Source organism: Sarcophilus harrisii, chromosome 1 (genome assembly GCF_902635505.1).
Source record: "Sarcophilus harrisii chromosome 1, mSarHar1.11, whole genome shotgun sequence".
NCBI classification, from domain to species: Eukaryota; Metazoa; Chordata; class Mammalia; order Dasyuromorphia; family Dasyuridae; genus Sarcophilus; species Sarcophilus harrisii.
In genome coordinates, this window is record NC_045426.1 from 456,026,537 (window position 1) to 456,043,145 (window position 16,609).

General features: G+C 32.7%; 1 pseudogene; it reads left to right on the forward strand.

Moving 5' to 3' along the window:
* The first annotated feature begins 1,500 nt into the window (after positions 1-1,500).
* On the forward strand, positions 1,501-3,489 carry LOC100920262 (annotated as a pseudogene).
* Positions 3,490-16,609: the final 13,120 nt, after the last annotated feature.

Sequence of the window (16,609 nt, forward strand, 5' to 3'; positions counted from 1 at the left end):
TCAAGAGGAAAAAGTAAGGAAAACTTCTTAGAAAGGGAACAATAAAGAAAGATACAAAAAAAGTTTGTAGAGGATAAGTAAAGATTTAGAAAACTTGTTTTAAAGGATAGAAAAAGAAATGGAACAAAAAGAGAGAAATAGCTAAATAAATACTAAAAAAACCATACTTAACAATTTAGGTAATTTCAAATAACTTGAAGAAGGGTTTAAAAATAAAAATGGGGGAAAACAATATGTGAGAATAGATTAGATCAAAGAATTATGAAAAACAGTAATTGGAAGGATAAAAACTTAATCAAAACAATCCAATGAATTAATAAAAATATATAAATAGATGAAAATAGAACTTTAGAAATCCTAATTTTAAATATAAAAATAAAAACATAAAAAATTTATTAAAAAGAACACAAAACGTAATAAGAAACACATCTAAAACCAAAGAGATGAAAAAATAAAATGAGAGTGGAAGAAAATTTATTATGTATCAGGTAAATAATAATAAAAAAAACTATCCTTTTCTAAGAAAAAAACAAAACAAAAATAAAAATCAACAATGTCAAAGAAATAAATAAACTACAATATGATAATTGGGAAAGGAAAAGAAGTAAACAAGAATTCTTTATATGCATACTATGTTCTGTGAACTATGTTAAATGCTTTACAGATATCATATTTCATTCTTACAAGAAGACTCTGCTGTAGATGGAACCATATGCAATGAACCAAATCTAAAGACTATACTTATATTTCTTAACAATAAACAAAACTGTTGATCTTTTATTTTTATATCATCTATATTTAGATCTTTTAGTACATTCTGTTTGTTTTGTTTATTTTGTTGCCATATCATAATATCAATTTATATTGAGCTTTCATTTCCACAAAATCCCCACACCTTTAAACCATGTTACTTTAGCCATGTTACTTGTCTTGTATTTATAAAGCTGATTTTTTTTAACCCAAATGCAAGACTACACATTTATATTTTAACATTTCTTAAGCTTTTTAATCTTACTTTTTGGATCACGATTCTATATTCATGATCTTAGCTTTCTCTCTCAAGTTGTGGTCAGAACAAAGTTGTCCAGCTGCCACTTGGGAACCTATGGGTGAGCCTTCTCTAGTGGGATTCCAATGTGCTTATCTGTTACTCACTGCTTCAATCTGACATTCATTAATCAACCACATACTCTATATAAAGGACTGTTCTGAGCACCAGGGACGTTTGTAGATTAGATAATATCTTAGTGTTAGCCTCAATAATTTATAGTATAAGAGGAGAAAAAGATATTTATGTTTGCACATATATTATTTTTATATCATAGTTCATTTTTTAATTTGAAGGGGGATCTGGGAAAGTCTAGAGAGGTGATAGCATTTTATTTCATTATAAAAGGATGTGTAAGAATTCATCAGGAAAAAAGTAAAATGGTGCCCTTTTCAGGCAAAGAAAATTGAGAACAAAGGCAAATTAAATACAGTGAATAAGGCAGAATAAGTATGGTGAAGGCCATATCTATATCTTGCCATAAGATTCAGAAAGTAAGACTGATGACTGCACAGCCCAACCTCACTTAAATCCAGTTCATTTGGATGTTGTGACATCTCCTCACTGATGTCATAGTCCTCTTTGAAAATGAAGTACAAGCAACAATAAGTTTTTGCTGTTGTTCAGTTGTTTCAGAACTGTCTAAAATGATCCCATTTGGAGTTTTTTGACCGTGGTTTTCCATTTCCTTCTTCAACTCATTTTACATATGAGGAAACTAAGGCAAATCATGTTAAGTGACTTGCCTAAGACTGCATAGCTAGTAAGTGTCTGAGCTAAATTTGTACTCAGGTCTGGCACTCTATCCACTGTGATACCTAACTGCCCACTTCTTAAATATAGGGCAATTAATTTAAAAACGTAAGTCATGAGTACTCTTTTTTGAGGGGAAAATGGATCTGTGAATTTATTAACTAAGATTTTACTAATCTGTGAGGGGAAATCATTTATAGAAACTCCTTTCAAAGATAGAGATTATCAACTTTTCTCTAATTTATACTTTTGACACTTGTCTGGAGAAGTGAAACATCAAGTGCCTTCTTTTTGATCACACAATAAATATTGTGGTAATGTCAGGATTCAGACTTGGGTTTTCCTATCTCTAGGAAAGGTCTTTCTTCCAAGTTGCAATAACTTGCAACTTGCAAACTTGTACTGCCTTACATTAGTAGACCCTTCCAAAAAGAAAACTTTTCTTCTATTTGTGGAGACACATTATGCAGTGGTGGAAACATCTTAAAATTTTGAGTCAAAAAACTTGTGACAATTAATCTCAATTACCATGTGATTTTTGATAATCACTTAATCTCTCTAAATTTACTTTCTAATCTCTAAAACTGAAGTGACTATACTTTATTTGCCCAGTAAGATTATTTTAAGGATCAGATGAGAAAATGTATGCAGTGTCATATAAATATCACATTATTTTCAGCCAACAACACTCCTAACCCTCACTTTTATCTGATACTCTCCTCTTATATTCACTATGTTTATTTAATTCATATGGCTTTATGAAGGCTTGAGATATGCCCTTATAACAATATTTATATGTCTTTCTTGACTCTAACCTTATATAGCAGGTTCCAGGATGTTCTATGGTTTTCAGTGGGCAGCACTTCATGGTCTGTAGTATGCCTCCTTCCATGCTTCAGGCATGTTCAGCTCAGTATTTGCTAGTACCATATGCTGCATTCTTACCTCTTTTTTTTTCTAGTGATTCATTTCTTTTACTTCCACCTCACCTTTGTCTATATCATCCTCCTCATTTGCCACCATATGACCAGTTTGTCCCCTTCCAAACATAGCAATTACAATAACCATTACAAAGGAAAGAAAATGAAGTCAAAATCTTGGAAGAACACCTTCCTGTAGGAGGCTTTACTCATCCCTGCATCTACCCATCCTACAACATTTGCTTCCACCAGCCCTTTGCACTGGAAGGTATTTTTTGGAGTACCTTATTCTCCCTGTATGCTTTGACATACTAGACATATACATATATAGACATAATAGATATTGATCCTAGCAGTCAGTTCCATCTCCCTCTTTTCATTCCATCTCTTATCATCTGTACTACCAGTGCTTCCAGTCTCACCTGCAATAGATTTAGCCTTGATCTTTGAATTAGATGGAGAAGTAGAAAATAAGGAAGCATTACTAAATCTGGTAGAATGACTGGGAGAGGCTAAGCTATATGTATTAACAAAAGCAGATATTGAACAGCTTCCATTTTACTAATCCAAACAACCACCAATCAGAACAGACTTTGTGCATTAGTATGCATGTATGATTTTGAGTCAAGATATCTACTTAGAAATTTACTTTGTAACCATAAGTTCTGGGCCAAGTATGTTGAGAAATATCTTGAGGTAAATTAAACTTCTTCAGTTTGTTGAGCTGACATATCAGAAATGCATCATGATTCAGAAGTACCAGTCTAAAAGCACAAATTTACTTTGGGTATTCCTCATCACATGTATATATGCACTCTCCATTGATTTTGCCAGTGTGGCTTCCTGTCTTCCCCTTAACAAAAAAATCAATGGACCTGTGATTTAATGAATTACAAATTTTACATACAATTAGTCATCACAATTATGAAATTATTATACTAATAATGTGATTGGAACTTCAAAGACTTTTTCTTGATTTCTTTCTTTTCTTGACTTCTTCTGTATGATCTGGATATTATAACCAGCACAAAAACTCACAACACTCAATTTTTAGACTTTAAAATGAATCCTGAAAAACAATCACCAGATACTAATTTAAATTATTCTTATTTTCTTATTATAAAATGAGATTAGAAATAATTATCTTTACTATCCAATACAGAATATGAATAAATTCTTATATTCCTCAATGGTATTGTTTCTTTTGTCATAATATGACTAAGATTACAGCCATATTCTTCTTTTCACTGTGTGGTCCTCTATGCAGGTGTAGGAAGAGAAAGAGAGCCAGCACTAATTTTCAAATTCAGAAAAATCCTTAAAAATTCTTTGTTTTGCTGATTCTATTCCTTCTCCCCCAGTAATCCCAAAACATTTGTGGAATATTGACTTCTTTTTAGGACTTTTGTCTCATATCTAGAAAAAGACAGGTAATCTAATGGATTATCAATGAATCAAAGCATTTTACCCTTGGGATGTAGAATTTAGGGAGCCACCAATAAATTTATCATCTGAAGAGAAGGGCTTAACTTCTAGAAAAAAAAATTAGCCATAGAACCCGGGTTCCTCACAATTCAAAGAGTTTGGGACAACTGAAATCACAAAGACTCATCTTCCTAAATTCAAATCTTACTTCATATACTTCTTAGCTATGTGATCCTGGATTATATAAAGTTATATAAATTATATGTTGAGTTCATACTGAACCATATGACTTAGATCAGGACTAGATATTCTCTCTCACTAGCTTGCTTTCTCTCTCTCTCTCTCTTTCTCTTTCTCTTTTTCTCTGTCTTTCTGTGTATGTCTATCTCTGTCTTTCTCTGGCTCTTTCCATACACATATGTACATACATATGTATATCCATGTTATGTATATGTACACACAATCATACACATGAATGCATACATCTTCATATATATATGTTTGTATGCATATATGTGTGTATGGATTTATACATTTATTTAATCTGAGTTATTTACCCAGGCTATAAATGCAATAGCCAGTCATAGGTCTAATAATGGCAATAGTAAAAGTGTCAGTAATTGTAAACCCTATGATCCAGTAAAATCATTCTAAGCTGATTAATTCTGGGGGCCCCCAGAAATTCTGGAGGAGTATTTGCTAAGGTGTGGGCAGTACATGGTAGTAGATTGAATTGCCACTAACTGTAGTGATTTTAAAAAGGACTATTCCTATAATCTCTAGGAGTTTTAAAATGAGGAATTCTGATCTGATTTTTCTACTCATTTATATCCCTATAGTTGGCAGCATAGGTCTCTGCAAATGAAAGATTATGTGGTAAATCAGCCTCTACACTAGGGAAGAGGAAAGGAGAAAACCCGTGAACAAGATATACATGTCCAAATGAGATTTGTTAAAGGATATTCCTTATAGCCAGATGGAAATAGAAGAGAGGCTATAGTTCACTAGGTCTGCATCCAGATAGGGTGTTGTATTATTGATTATATTGTATTATTGATTGTATGATATTATATTGTATATTGTATTATTGATGTTATAGCAGTTCCCAGATTGAAGGGGTGTGGTTGCAACTTTAGTAGCAGATGGCTTCCCAATTTTCCCCTCTCTCTATAGGAAAGTCCCATCTCTGATTTGTATTAGGGATGTTCCCTTAAAGGAGGGTGGTGATGGTAAATAGAAAAGATTCAGGGACTAAGATTGGGGGAGAAAGGAGAATCCCTGTTATCTCAACTTCCAAATCTTTGATCTAAGATTTCTGAGCAGTGTAATTGGTTGACAGAGCTGAGGGAAGGAGAAAGTGAGCCAAAGAAAGAATCATGATTTATTTACTTTTGATTTTAGGCCTGTTTTCTTAGAGTCAGAAGACTGAAAACTTGTTCAATATTTTATACCTCATGGAGTTGTGTGTCCATGAGATGGAACAACAAGCAATTTCTATAGATTACAATAAGCACTTAAACAAGGGTGACATTATTAAAATGATAGATCCATTAAGTATTAAAGAAAGTATATGAAAATTGCAAAAATAATAATTATTAATTACTAAATAACTGGTTTAGCTCACAAACAGCTTTTTTCCCTAAAATTTTATTGATGCATTTTATTTTTACATTAGAAAAAGCTTTATACTTTTATTTGTTTTATATATTTTAAGAGCTCTCTTGGCACAAAGCAAATCAGATAAACAAACCTAACAATGCAGTGACATCATCTGAGATTGCATGTCATCTTTTACATTTGTAGCCTCTGTCCAATCTTCTCTATTTTGAATAATTTTTTAAGTAAGAGAAAAATAATTTATCTCACACCCTCCCCATACATCACTGGAAAAAAGGAGAAAAAATTCCTTGTATTAAATATACATAATAAAATTAAATATCCCTACATTAGTTGTATGTCTCATTCTGTACATTCTCATTTATCACAATTCTGTCAGGAGATGGATAATATTTCATCATTAATCCCATATAATCATGTATAGCCATATTATTGATCACAGTTTTTACAGGTTTCAAAATTGTTTGTCCTTGCAGTATTGTTCTTATAACATACATTATTCTTCTAGATCTCATTTCATTATTCATCACTTTTTAGAACTGTTCATTTTAACTATTAAAATTGTTCTTCTGTTTCTGCTCACTTCACTCTGCCTCAGATCACACAAATCTTTTCATATTTTTTGACATCTATTTCAACAGTATTCTATCAAATTCATATAACACATTTTATCCAGCAATTTCTCAATTAAAAAGAATATAAGAAAGAAAGTCAAATTCTGTCAGTAAAAACATTTACCGCAGTCTGAAGGGAACTTATCATTTTAGAATATTAATTAATAATAATAGATATAAGCCATTCATTTCCATCAGGCAAAAATTTCATCATGGATTCTTGGTAAAAGTTGGTCTTTTGACTTTCTTCATTACTCCCTTCTTATTGACTCTTCTCTGTGTTCTTATCATATCTTTTTATTTTTACCTACCCCTACTAGATAAAAGAGGATTTGTATTAACTTTTTTGGCTCCATCTTTTCTTCTCAACTAGTATCTTTATTATGATTTCTTGCTGCCCTATTTTTTTACCATTTTCAATTCTCCATTATTGTCATTTAAGCTCTCCCAAAGCCTGCAAACTTGGTGAGTCTTTCATAAAGAAATCAAGAAGGAAATAAAAAAATAAGTTGATTTTCCAGGTGGGTTTTCCCAAGCTCTCAAAGCTCTCATAAGAACAAAATTTTTACAGTTACATCTGCATGGTCCATTAAAAAAATGTAATATAATACTGAAAGATAGAGAGAAGTTGTAGATGTATCATTCCTATCCATCTGGCAATATCCAGATGTGGAACCCTATTGCAATATGGTGAAAAGATGCATGGTGAGATGTAGAAAAAAATTAACATTGAAACTTCTAAGTTTTTTTTTTTGAGAAAGTAATGTTTACAAATAAATAGCAATCACAGTTTAGAAATTTGGAGCTAGCCTTTAAAAACCACTTTTCAAATTCAATACAGATGTCATGAGATTGGTGAGATCACCCCATAACCATATATTATATTTAATATGAAGTTCTATATAACATATTTCTGAAGAATAGAACATAGAATTGGATAGGTTTCCCACTTAGCACATTTACACTTGAAAACAAGACAAGAAAAATATCTATTAGGAAGTTGATTATTAATGTTTCTGAGAGATGACTTCTAGGAGTTCTGATGTACTTTAAAATTTTCCCCAAAAATTGTTATATTGAATGATGAAATTTAATTATCCAAGCTGTACACATATTTTGTTGTGGTGGCTAAATCTCAGGTTACATCCATGTTATTTTATCATCTCTGTGTTTTTTGATTTACATATTGTACAACTAGAAAATGAAACAGTCAATAGTTCAATGGATGTGAATCTGATTAAACCACATGTGAGAGAGTTCAGTTCTGGATACTTGATTTTTGAGAAGATATTAGCAAGCTGAAGTAAATTCAAAATCAAAATGCAAAGTGAAGTTGAGTTCTGCTATGAAGGGCTGTTTAGTCTAAAGAGAACCATTAGGAGGATATAAATTTTATCTTAAAATATCTATAGATTTGGTTGTGTGTATGTGTTTATCCCTTGTTTTAGAAAGCTGAATTAGGACTATAGAAGAGAAAAATGCAAAGATTTTATTTCAATATAATTTATGATTGTTAGAATTATTCTACATGGAAAGAGTTTTTCCTAGAGATATTGACTTTTCTATTACTAGATTTCATCAAGCAAAAATTGAAAGATGATCATAGATGCTTTTTGCTGTTGCTGAATCTTAGATTTGAAAGCAGAAGAAAATTTGTGATTCAGTTAGTTCACCTTCTTTATTTTAAAGATGAGAAAACTGAATTTCAAGGTGGTTAATTGACTCATCTAAGGTGACAAAGGCAATCATTAGAGATGAGATTTGAGCCCAGATCTTTTGATTCCAGAAATGGTACTTTTTCTTTCATATCAGTTGTAAAGGGACTTTATACTTCAAGTTTGCAATTAGACAAAGTGGCCTTTAAAATTATTTCCAACTCTAGGACTCTTATAATTCAATGTCTAAGGCTATATATATTCCTAAACTAGAACGAATTGGTTTTTCCCTCCATTCATTCACTATTGATCTTTAGAGAACTAGAAATGAGATAGAGATTGAGGTGGAGAATATCTCATTTTTTCCCCTCTCTGGGTTTTTTTTTTATATCTATGAAATTCCCTTGTGGCCTCTATTCATATGAATTGTATACTAAATCCTAAAACCTGCAATGACTTTTAAAAGTATTTTTAAAAAGTAAATTTTCCAAGAAAGAAGACATTAAAAACCAAAACAAAATAGTTTAGTCAATGAACAGAAGATCCTAACACAAGGTAATAAGTATGATCTCAGAATTATAGTTGAAAACTGATTAGACATATGAGAAGGTGCTCTAAATCCCTATTAATCAGAGAAATGCAAATTAAGCTAACTCTGAGATACCACTATACACCTCTCAGATTGGCTATGGTGACAGGAAAAGACAAGGACAAATGTTGGAGGGGATGTGGGAAAACTGGGACACTAATACATTATTGGTGGAACTGTGAACAGATCCAGCCATTCTGGAGAGCAATTTGGAATTATATTCAAAAAGTTATCAAACTGTCTATACCCTTTGACCCTGCAGTGTTTTCTATTGGGCCCATATCCCAAAGAGATCTTAAAGAAAGGAAAGGGACCGAGATGCGCAAAAAATGTTTGTGGTACCCTTTTTGTAGTAGCAAGAGATTGGAAATTGAGTGGATCCCCATTAGCTGGAGAATGGGTGAATAAGTTATGGTATATGAATGTTATGGAATATTATTGTTCTATAAGAAATGATCAGCAGGATGATTTCAGAGAGACCTGAAAAGGCTTACATGAACAGATGCTAGGAGATCATTGTACACGGTAACATCAATATTATACAATGATTAATTCTGATAAACATGATTCTTTCCAAAAATGAGATGACTTTTGCCAGTTTCAATGATCTTATGATGAAGAGAGTCATCTATACCCAGAGAGACCACTGTGAAATTGAATGTGGGTCACAACATAACATTCTCTCTCTTTGTTGTTGTTTGCTTGCATTTTGTTTTCTTACTTATTTACTTTCTTTTTTTTTGATCTGATTTTTCTTCTGCAGCAAGTGAATTGTATAAATATGTTTATACATATTGGATTTAACATATATCTTAGCATATTTAACATATACTGAATTGGCTGCCATCTAGGGGAGGAGATGGGGGGAAGGAGGCAAAAATCTGAAACACAAGACTATGTAAGAGTCAATGTTGTCAAATTATCCTATATTTTGAAAATAAAAAGCTTTATTTAAAAAACTGATTAGAGAAAATATGTTATTGAAGATGGGATAGCTACTCAAAAGAAACAGTATAAATAAAGAAACAGAATGGGTTTTGTTTAAGTTTTATCATTGGAGTATACATTATATCAGAGCTTATTAAACTTTTCCTACTCATGACCCCTTTTCAACCAATAAATTTTTATGTGACACCAGACATATAAGTATATAAAATAGGTATACAAATAAAATATTTACTGATCATAATTTCATGTCCCCCAACTTCACTTATGAGACCCTATATAGGGCTGCAAATCACTGTTCAAGAAGCTGGACTCTAGATCACCTGGTCAGAAATAAGAAATAGCTGAGTTTGAGAAAGACTTAATGAGTTTGACCCAAAGACAGAAGAAAGAAAGAAAGATTATAGGCCTCCATTAGAACTCTTCTGCCAAAAGTAGACCAGACAATATTCTTTAATCATCTTTGTGATTATTTCATCCTCCAAAATGGGAAGGAACCAAAAAGATCAGATTCTGTTCTAGACTTGATTCAAATTAATAGGAAATAACTGTTGCTGGAGAGGAAAAGAAATGATATCTGACTAAAATGCTACAGAAGAAATACCTCTGGGGGTGGTGCTGTAATATGATCAAGAATGAAATTTTGAAGAAACAAGAAAGTAATTCCTTTAAAGTAGAAATTGGAATTTGTCCAAAGAGACAGCTATAGATACATAGGGAATTCGTCAATCAACTTTGATTTTTAAAAGAAGGAAGGATGTGTTGATCAAAACAAATATAAGAGCATGGTGCAGTTCTGGAAAAAAATAGCATCATGGTTTACCAAAACTTAGGAGTTCAGGCCAAGAGAAGCTATAGATAACAGAAAAGGGGTTTTTTTTTTTTGCTTATTTTAAAAAATTATATTAGAAGGAGAAGGCTCAAAGAAGGTGTAGTTCCCTTTCTTAGGTTGCAAGAGACAATGACAACCAACCACAGAGAATATGAATTTGCTCAGTTTTTACTAAATTTCAATTTTTTTTCCTGCTGAAAATGCCTTTTGCTTTGGAAATGACTAATAACAAGCTGATACCAAAGAAGATAAGTAAAAAAAAATGGGAGGAGATAGTGTAGAAGATTGAATTGGTGAATTCAAGTCACTTGACATAGATAAGTCATCTACATCCTTCTACATCTTAGATAAACTACATCCTTAGATCCTGAAAAAAAATCTGAGCTACTGTAGTGATATTTGAAAAATCATGGAAAAAGGAAAAATTATCACTAGATTTGAAAAGGGTAAATCTACTGCTTTTCAAAAAGTAGAAGAGCAAGTCTCCAAAGTATTGGCAAGTGATCTTGACTTTTATTCTTGGAAAAGGATCACTGGAGAAGTGATTTGTAAATATCTAGAAAAGAAAACAATGATTTCAAAAGGATAGCATGACTTCATTAAGAATAGAACATCCCTGAATAATATCATATTGTTTTTTAATAGAGTTACTAAATATTCCCCAAATATCTCTTTAATACATTCCAGAATTTTGCCATGAATTTAAGCTAGATTCGTTGGTCTATCATTTGCAAACCACATTGCTTTTCATTTTAAAAACTCATTACATTTGCGCATTTGGGTACCATCTCTCACATTCTATATAATCTTTTAATGTTCATTGACAGTGTCTCAGCAGGTACATCTGTGAGTTCCTTGAATATCCTACTCCAAAGTCATGTTCTCATCAGCCACCAAAACCTGCTCCTTAATAGTTAGTGTCTCACCTGCTTCACTGGTTCAGATAGGGCTTAGCTATAATTCACTTTTCTTCCTCCTCCCTATGACTCTTCTTTCTGGATGTATTTTTTATTACTACCTTCCCAGTTCTGGAATGGTAATGAGATCAATATTGGCATTGCTTCTATAAAGTTTGAATCAATCTATTCCATACAACTCTATTCTTGTAGGAATCCCAGCATTTCTCTGCAAATCCAGATGTTGTTTTCATATTTCAAACTTTGAGAAATTAAATGGCAAGTATTATTACTCTTCTGTGAGAATTAAAATTTAACAATTAATATAGAGACATTAACTTGTTCAAAGAAATTCACTGATGTCAATTTGAAGGCAAGAACATGAAAAGCTGAAGAATAGGATTGACATTTCTGAGAAAATTGGAAAAAGAACAGTTGACTCTGCTTATAACTTTATAAGTGTAATTATGCAGCAGTGTCTGTTATTAAAGGGGAATCATTCTTATAAATAAAATACATATTAATAGGTTTATATACATTATATATTTTATACAAGCATCATTCCAAGAAATATGAAAATAAGTCTATAAAGTGGTGGTTTTGATGCATGATTCTGTATAGTGTTATTTACCTTGGTGGATATCTAAATGTTCTGTTGTGCAAATATTATCCAATCATTTGATTGCTATTTTGTTATGTCTAAATATTCATTTTAGACTACAGTTCTTTGTAAATTTTACAAAATTTATTTTTAAAACTTATTTTAATGCATTTATTTAAAGATTAAATAGAAAATAGAAGAATAGAATACAAATATAAATACAAAATGGAAGCATACAAAAATACAGAAAAAGAAAAAAAAACATTGTCATGGGCACAAAAAAAGAGTCAAAATATACAACAACAATTTCCTTTTTAAGAAAGCATATATAGAGGGCAGAGCCAAGATGGCGGAGAAGGCACACACGACTTTCTAAGCTCCTCTCATCCCCTCACAACCACCTATTAAATTCAGCCTCAAAAATAGGCCTTGACTGCTAAAATTCATGAAGATTAGAAGCACAACAATTTACCAGCTGAAGATAATCTGGAAGATCGCCAGGAAAGATTTGTCCTGAGGGGCCAGAAATAGAATAGCGCAGGCAGGGAGAGTCCTGAGCAGACCAGGGGCGGGGGTAATCTCTGTGGCTAGAGAAGTTATAGAAACCACTCTGCTATAGGCTAACTGCTCTACCTTGATGACAAAGCAGCAAATTGGCAGAGAAATTAAAGCCTAAAACAGAGGGTACTCTAAAAAATTCCAGAACCTAACAAAATCTGGCTTTAACCACCCAAACTCTGAAGTGACTCAGGCAGACCCATAACACAGCCCTGCAGCCACATCTTGCAGTGGATTTTTGTGGAGCTTTTGTGGAGACAGTTACAAATCTGCATGGCAAGGGGGCACAGCCTGGGGCAGCCTCTGATCTGCACAATGTGGGGCTCAGCCTGGGGAAATAGAACTTCCCCAGCATGACTGTGCTTCCTGGGGAAGAGACACTTCCGGTCCCTGCAGGGCTATTCACTCCTCAGCATCTAGCCCCAAGGCAGTTATTAACCTGCACAGCAGAGCTCTTTTTAGGGCACTTTCCCAGTTCCACCCTGCAGGCCTGAGTTACTTCTGGGTAGGGAACTCTTTCCCAGAGCACTCAGTACCTTGGTGCTCTTTGTAGCACATTGGCAGGATAACTACCCCTCCATACATCTATCACTGCTTTGTAGAGGAAGCTGAAAAACTCCTGGCCCTGAACAGGCTTTAAAAAATGAGTAAAAAAATCAAAAGGATGATCAATACCTTGTATACAGAAAGAGAGCAGCTTTTCAACCCCAATAAGACTAATAGCAAACAGTCTCCAGACAATTGTTGTTCCCCAACACAAAAGGCTCCCCTAGAAGAGACTATTAAAAACCTTAAAAGAGAACTAGAAGAAAAATGGGGAAAGGAAAGAGAAGCTATGCAAGAGAGCAATAACTTCCTGATATGTGAATTGGAAAAGGTAAAAAAACTCCCAAGAAGTGCAGGGAAACAGAATTTGTGAATTGGAAAAAGAAAATAACTCACTAAAAAAAATTAGTGAAATGGAAAAAAATTCCATAGAGCAAGACAACTCATTTAAAAATTTAATTGGACATATACAAAAAGAATTTTAAAAAGCTAATGAAGAAAATAATTTCAGAACTGAACAAATAGAAATGACTGATTCATTGAGACATCAAGAATCAGTCAAGTAAAATCAAAAAATAATGAAAGATTGGAAAAAAATGTCCAATATTTACTTGGAAAAACAATAGACCTGGAAAATAGATCTAGGAGAGATAAACTGCGAATCATTGGACTACCCAAAAATTATTTGGAAAAAAGAGCCTAGATACTATTTTACAGGAAGTCATCAAAGAGAATTGCCCAGAAGTAATAGAACCAGAAGGCAAAATAGGCTTTGAAAGAATTCATCAAACACCTTCTGAAAAAGACCCTAAAATAAAAACTCCAAGGAATATTGTGGCCAAATTTCAGAATTTTCAGACTAAAGAAAAAATATTACAAGCAGCCAGGAAAAAACAATTCAAATACGGAAGTGCCACAATAAGGATTACTCAAGATCTGGCTTCCTCAACATTAAAGGATCGAAGGGCCTGGAATCTGATATTCTAAAAGGCAAAAGAACTTGGAATGCAGCCAAGAATAAACTACCCAGATAAGCTGAGAATTTTTTTCCATGGAAGAAGATGGACATTTAATGAAACAGAGGAATTCCATTTGTTTCTAAGGAAAAAAACAGATTTAAACAAAAAATTTGATCTCCAACCATAGGACTCAAGAGAAGTAGAAAAAAGGTAAAAGGAACTCTTGAGAACTATATTTCTCTTGTGACTATACATAAAAACCACATGTATAATTTGATTTTACTGATATAACATAAAAAGGGAAGTAGAAATGGAAAGGGGATAGTGTCAGAAAAGGGTAAAAGGGGAGATAAAAAGAGGGAAATGACATCCCACAATGAGGCAAAAGAAACCTATCATATCTGAGGGAACTTAGAGAGGGAGAGGAAGATTGTGCCAATCTTACTCTCATCAGAGTTGGCTCAAAGAGGAAATAATTGATATATTTGTTTTACAGAGAATCTTCTCTCACCTCATTAAAAAGTGGGAGAGATAAAAGGAAAAGGAAAAAGAGTAATAAGGGAAGGGTACAAGAAAGGAAAAGGCATTCAAAGGGAGGAGGGAGGGATCCAAAAGAGGGAGAGCTGCATGACACAAGTGGGGCCCATAAATTTAATACTAGAGAAGGGGGTAACAGGGGCAAAAAAAAGAAAAGCATAATCTGGGGATATTAGGATGGCAGGAAATACACAATTAGTAATTCTAAACATAAATGTGAATGGAATGAACTCTCCCATAAAGCAGAGGCAGATAGCAGACTGGATCAAAAGTCAGAACCGTGTAATATGTTGTTTACAGGAAACACATTTGAAACAGGGATATACATACAGAGTAAAGGTAAAAGGCTGGAGCAGAATCTAATATGCTTCAGGCAAAATAAAAAAAGCAGGGGTATCCATCCTTACCTCAGCACAAGCAAAAGCAAAAATTAATCTAATTAAAAGAGATAAAGAACGAAACTGTATCTTGATAAAGGGTAGCATAGACAATGAAGCAATAACAATATTAAACATATATGCACCAAGTGGTATAGCATCTAATTTACTAAATGAGAAGTTAAGAGAGTTGCAAGAAGAAGTAGACAGCAAAACTATAATAGTGGGAGATCTCAATATTGTACTCTCAGAATTAGATAAATCAAACCACAAAACAAATAAGAAAGAAATTAAAGCGGTAAATAGAATATTAGAAAAATTAGGTATGATAGATCTTTGGAGAAAACTGAATGGTGACAGAAAGGAGTCTACTTTCTTCTCAGCAGTTCTTGGAACGTACACAAAAATTGACCATATATTAGGACATAAAGACCTCAAAATTAAATGCAGGAAGGCAGAAATAGTAAATGCTTTCTTTTCAGATCACAATGCAATAAAAACTACATTCAACAAAAAGTTAGGAGTAAATAGGTCAAAAAGTAATTGGAAACTAAATAATCTCATCTTAAAGAATGATTGGATGAAAGAGCAAATTATAGACACAATTAATAATTTCACCCAAGATAATGACAATGATGAGACATCATGCCAAAATTTGTGGGATGCAGCCAACGCAGTAATAAGGGGAAATTTTATACCCTTAGAGGCTTACTTGAAGAAAATAGAGAAAGAGAAGATCAATGAATTGGGCTTGCAACTTAAAAGGCTAGAAAAAAATCAAATTAAAACCCCCCAATCAATTACTAAACTTGAAATCCTAAAATTGAAAAGAGAAATTAGTAATATTGAAACTAAAAAAAAACTATTGAACAAATAAATAAAACTAAGAGTTGGTTTTATGAAAAAACCAATGAAACTGATAAACCTTTGGTAAATCTGATTAGAAAAAAAGAAAGGAAAATCAAATTAGTAGTCTTAAAAATGAAAAGGGAAAACTTTCCACCAATGAAGAGGAAATTAAAGAAATAATAAGGGGTTACTTTGCCCAACTTTATAGCAACAAATTTGATAATCTAAATGAAATGGATGACTACCTCCAAAAATATAGACTTCCCAGATTAACAGAGGAGGAAGTAAATTGCTTAAATAGTCCCATTTCAGAAAAAGAAATAGAAAAAGCTATTAATCAACTCCCTAAAAAAATACCCAGGATCAGAAGGATTTACATGTGAATTCTACCAAACATTCAAAGAACAATTAGTCCCAATGCTATATAAACTATTTGAAAAAATAGGGAATGAAGGAGTCCTACCAAATTCCTTTTATGACACAGACATGGTACTGATACCTAAACCAGGTAGATTGAAAACAGAGAAAGAAAATTATAGACCAATCTTCCTAATGAATATTGATGCTAAAATCTTAAATACGATATTAGCAAAAAGTCTACAGAAAATCATCCTCAGAATAATACATCATGATCAAATAGGATTTGTATCAGGAATGCAGGGCTGGTTCAATATTAGGAAAACTATCAGTATAATTGGCCATATTAATACCTAAATTAACAAAATCCATATGATCATCTCAATAGATGCAGAAAAAGCATTTGACAAAATCAAACATCCATTTCTATTAAAAACACTTGAGTATAGGAATAAATGGACTTTTCCTTAAAACAGTCAGTAGCATCTATTTAAAACCATCAGTAAGCATCATATATAATGGAGACAAACT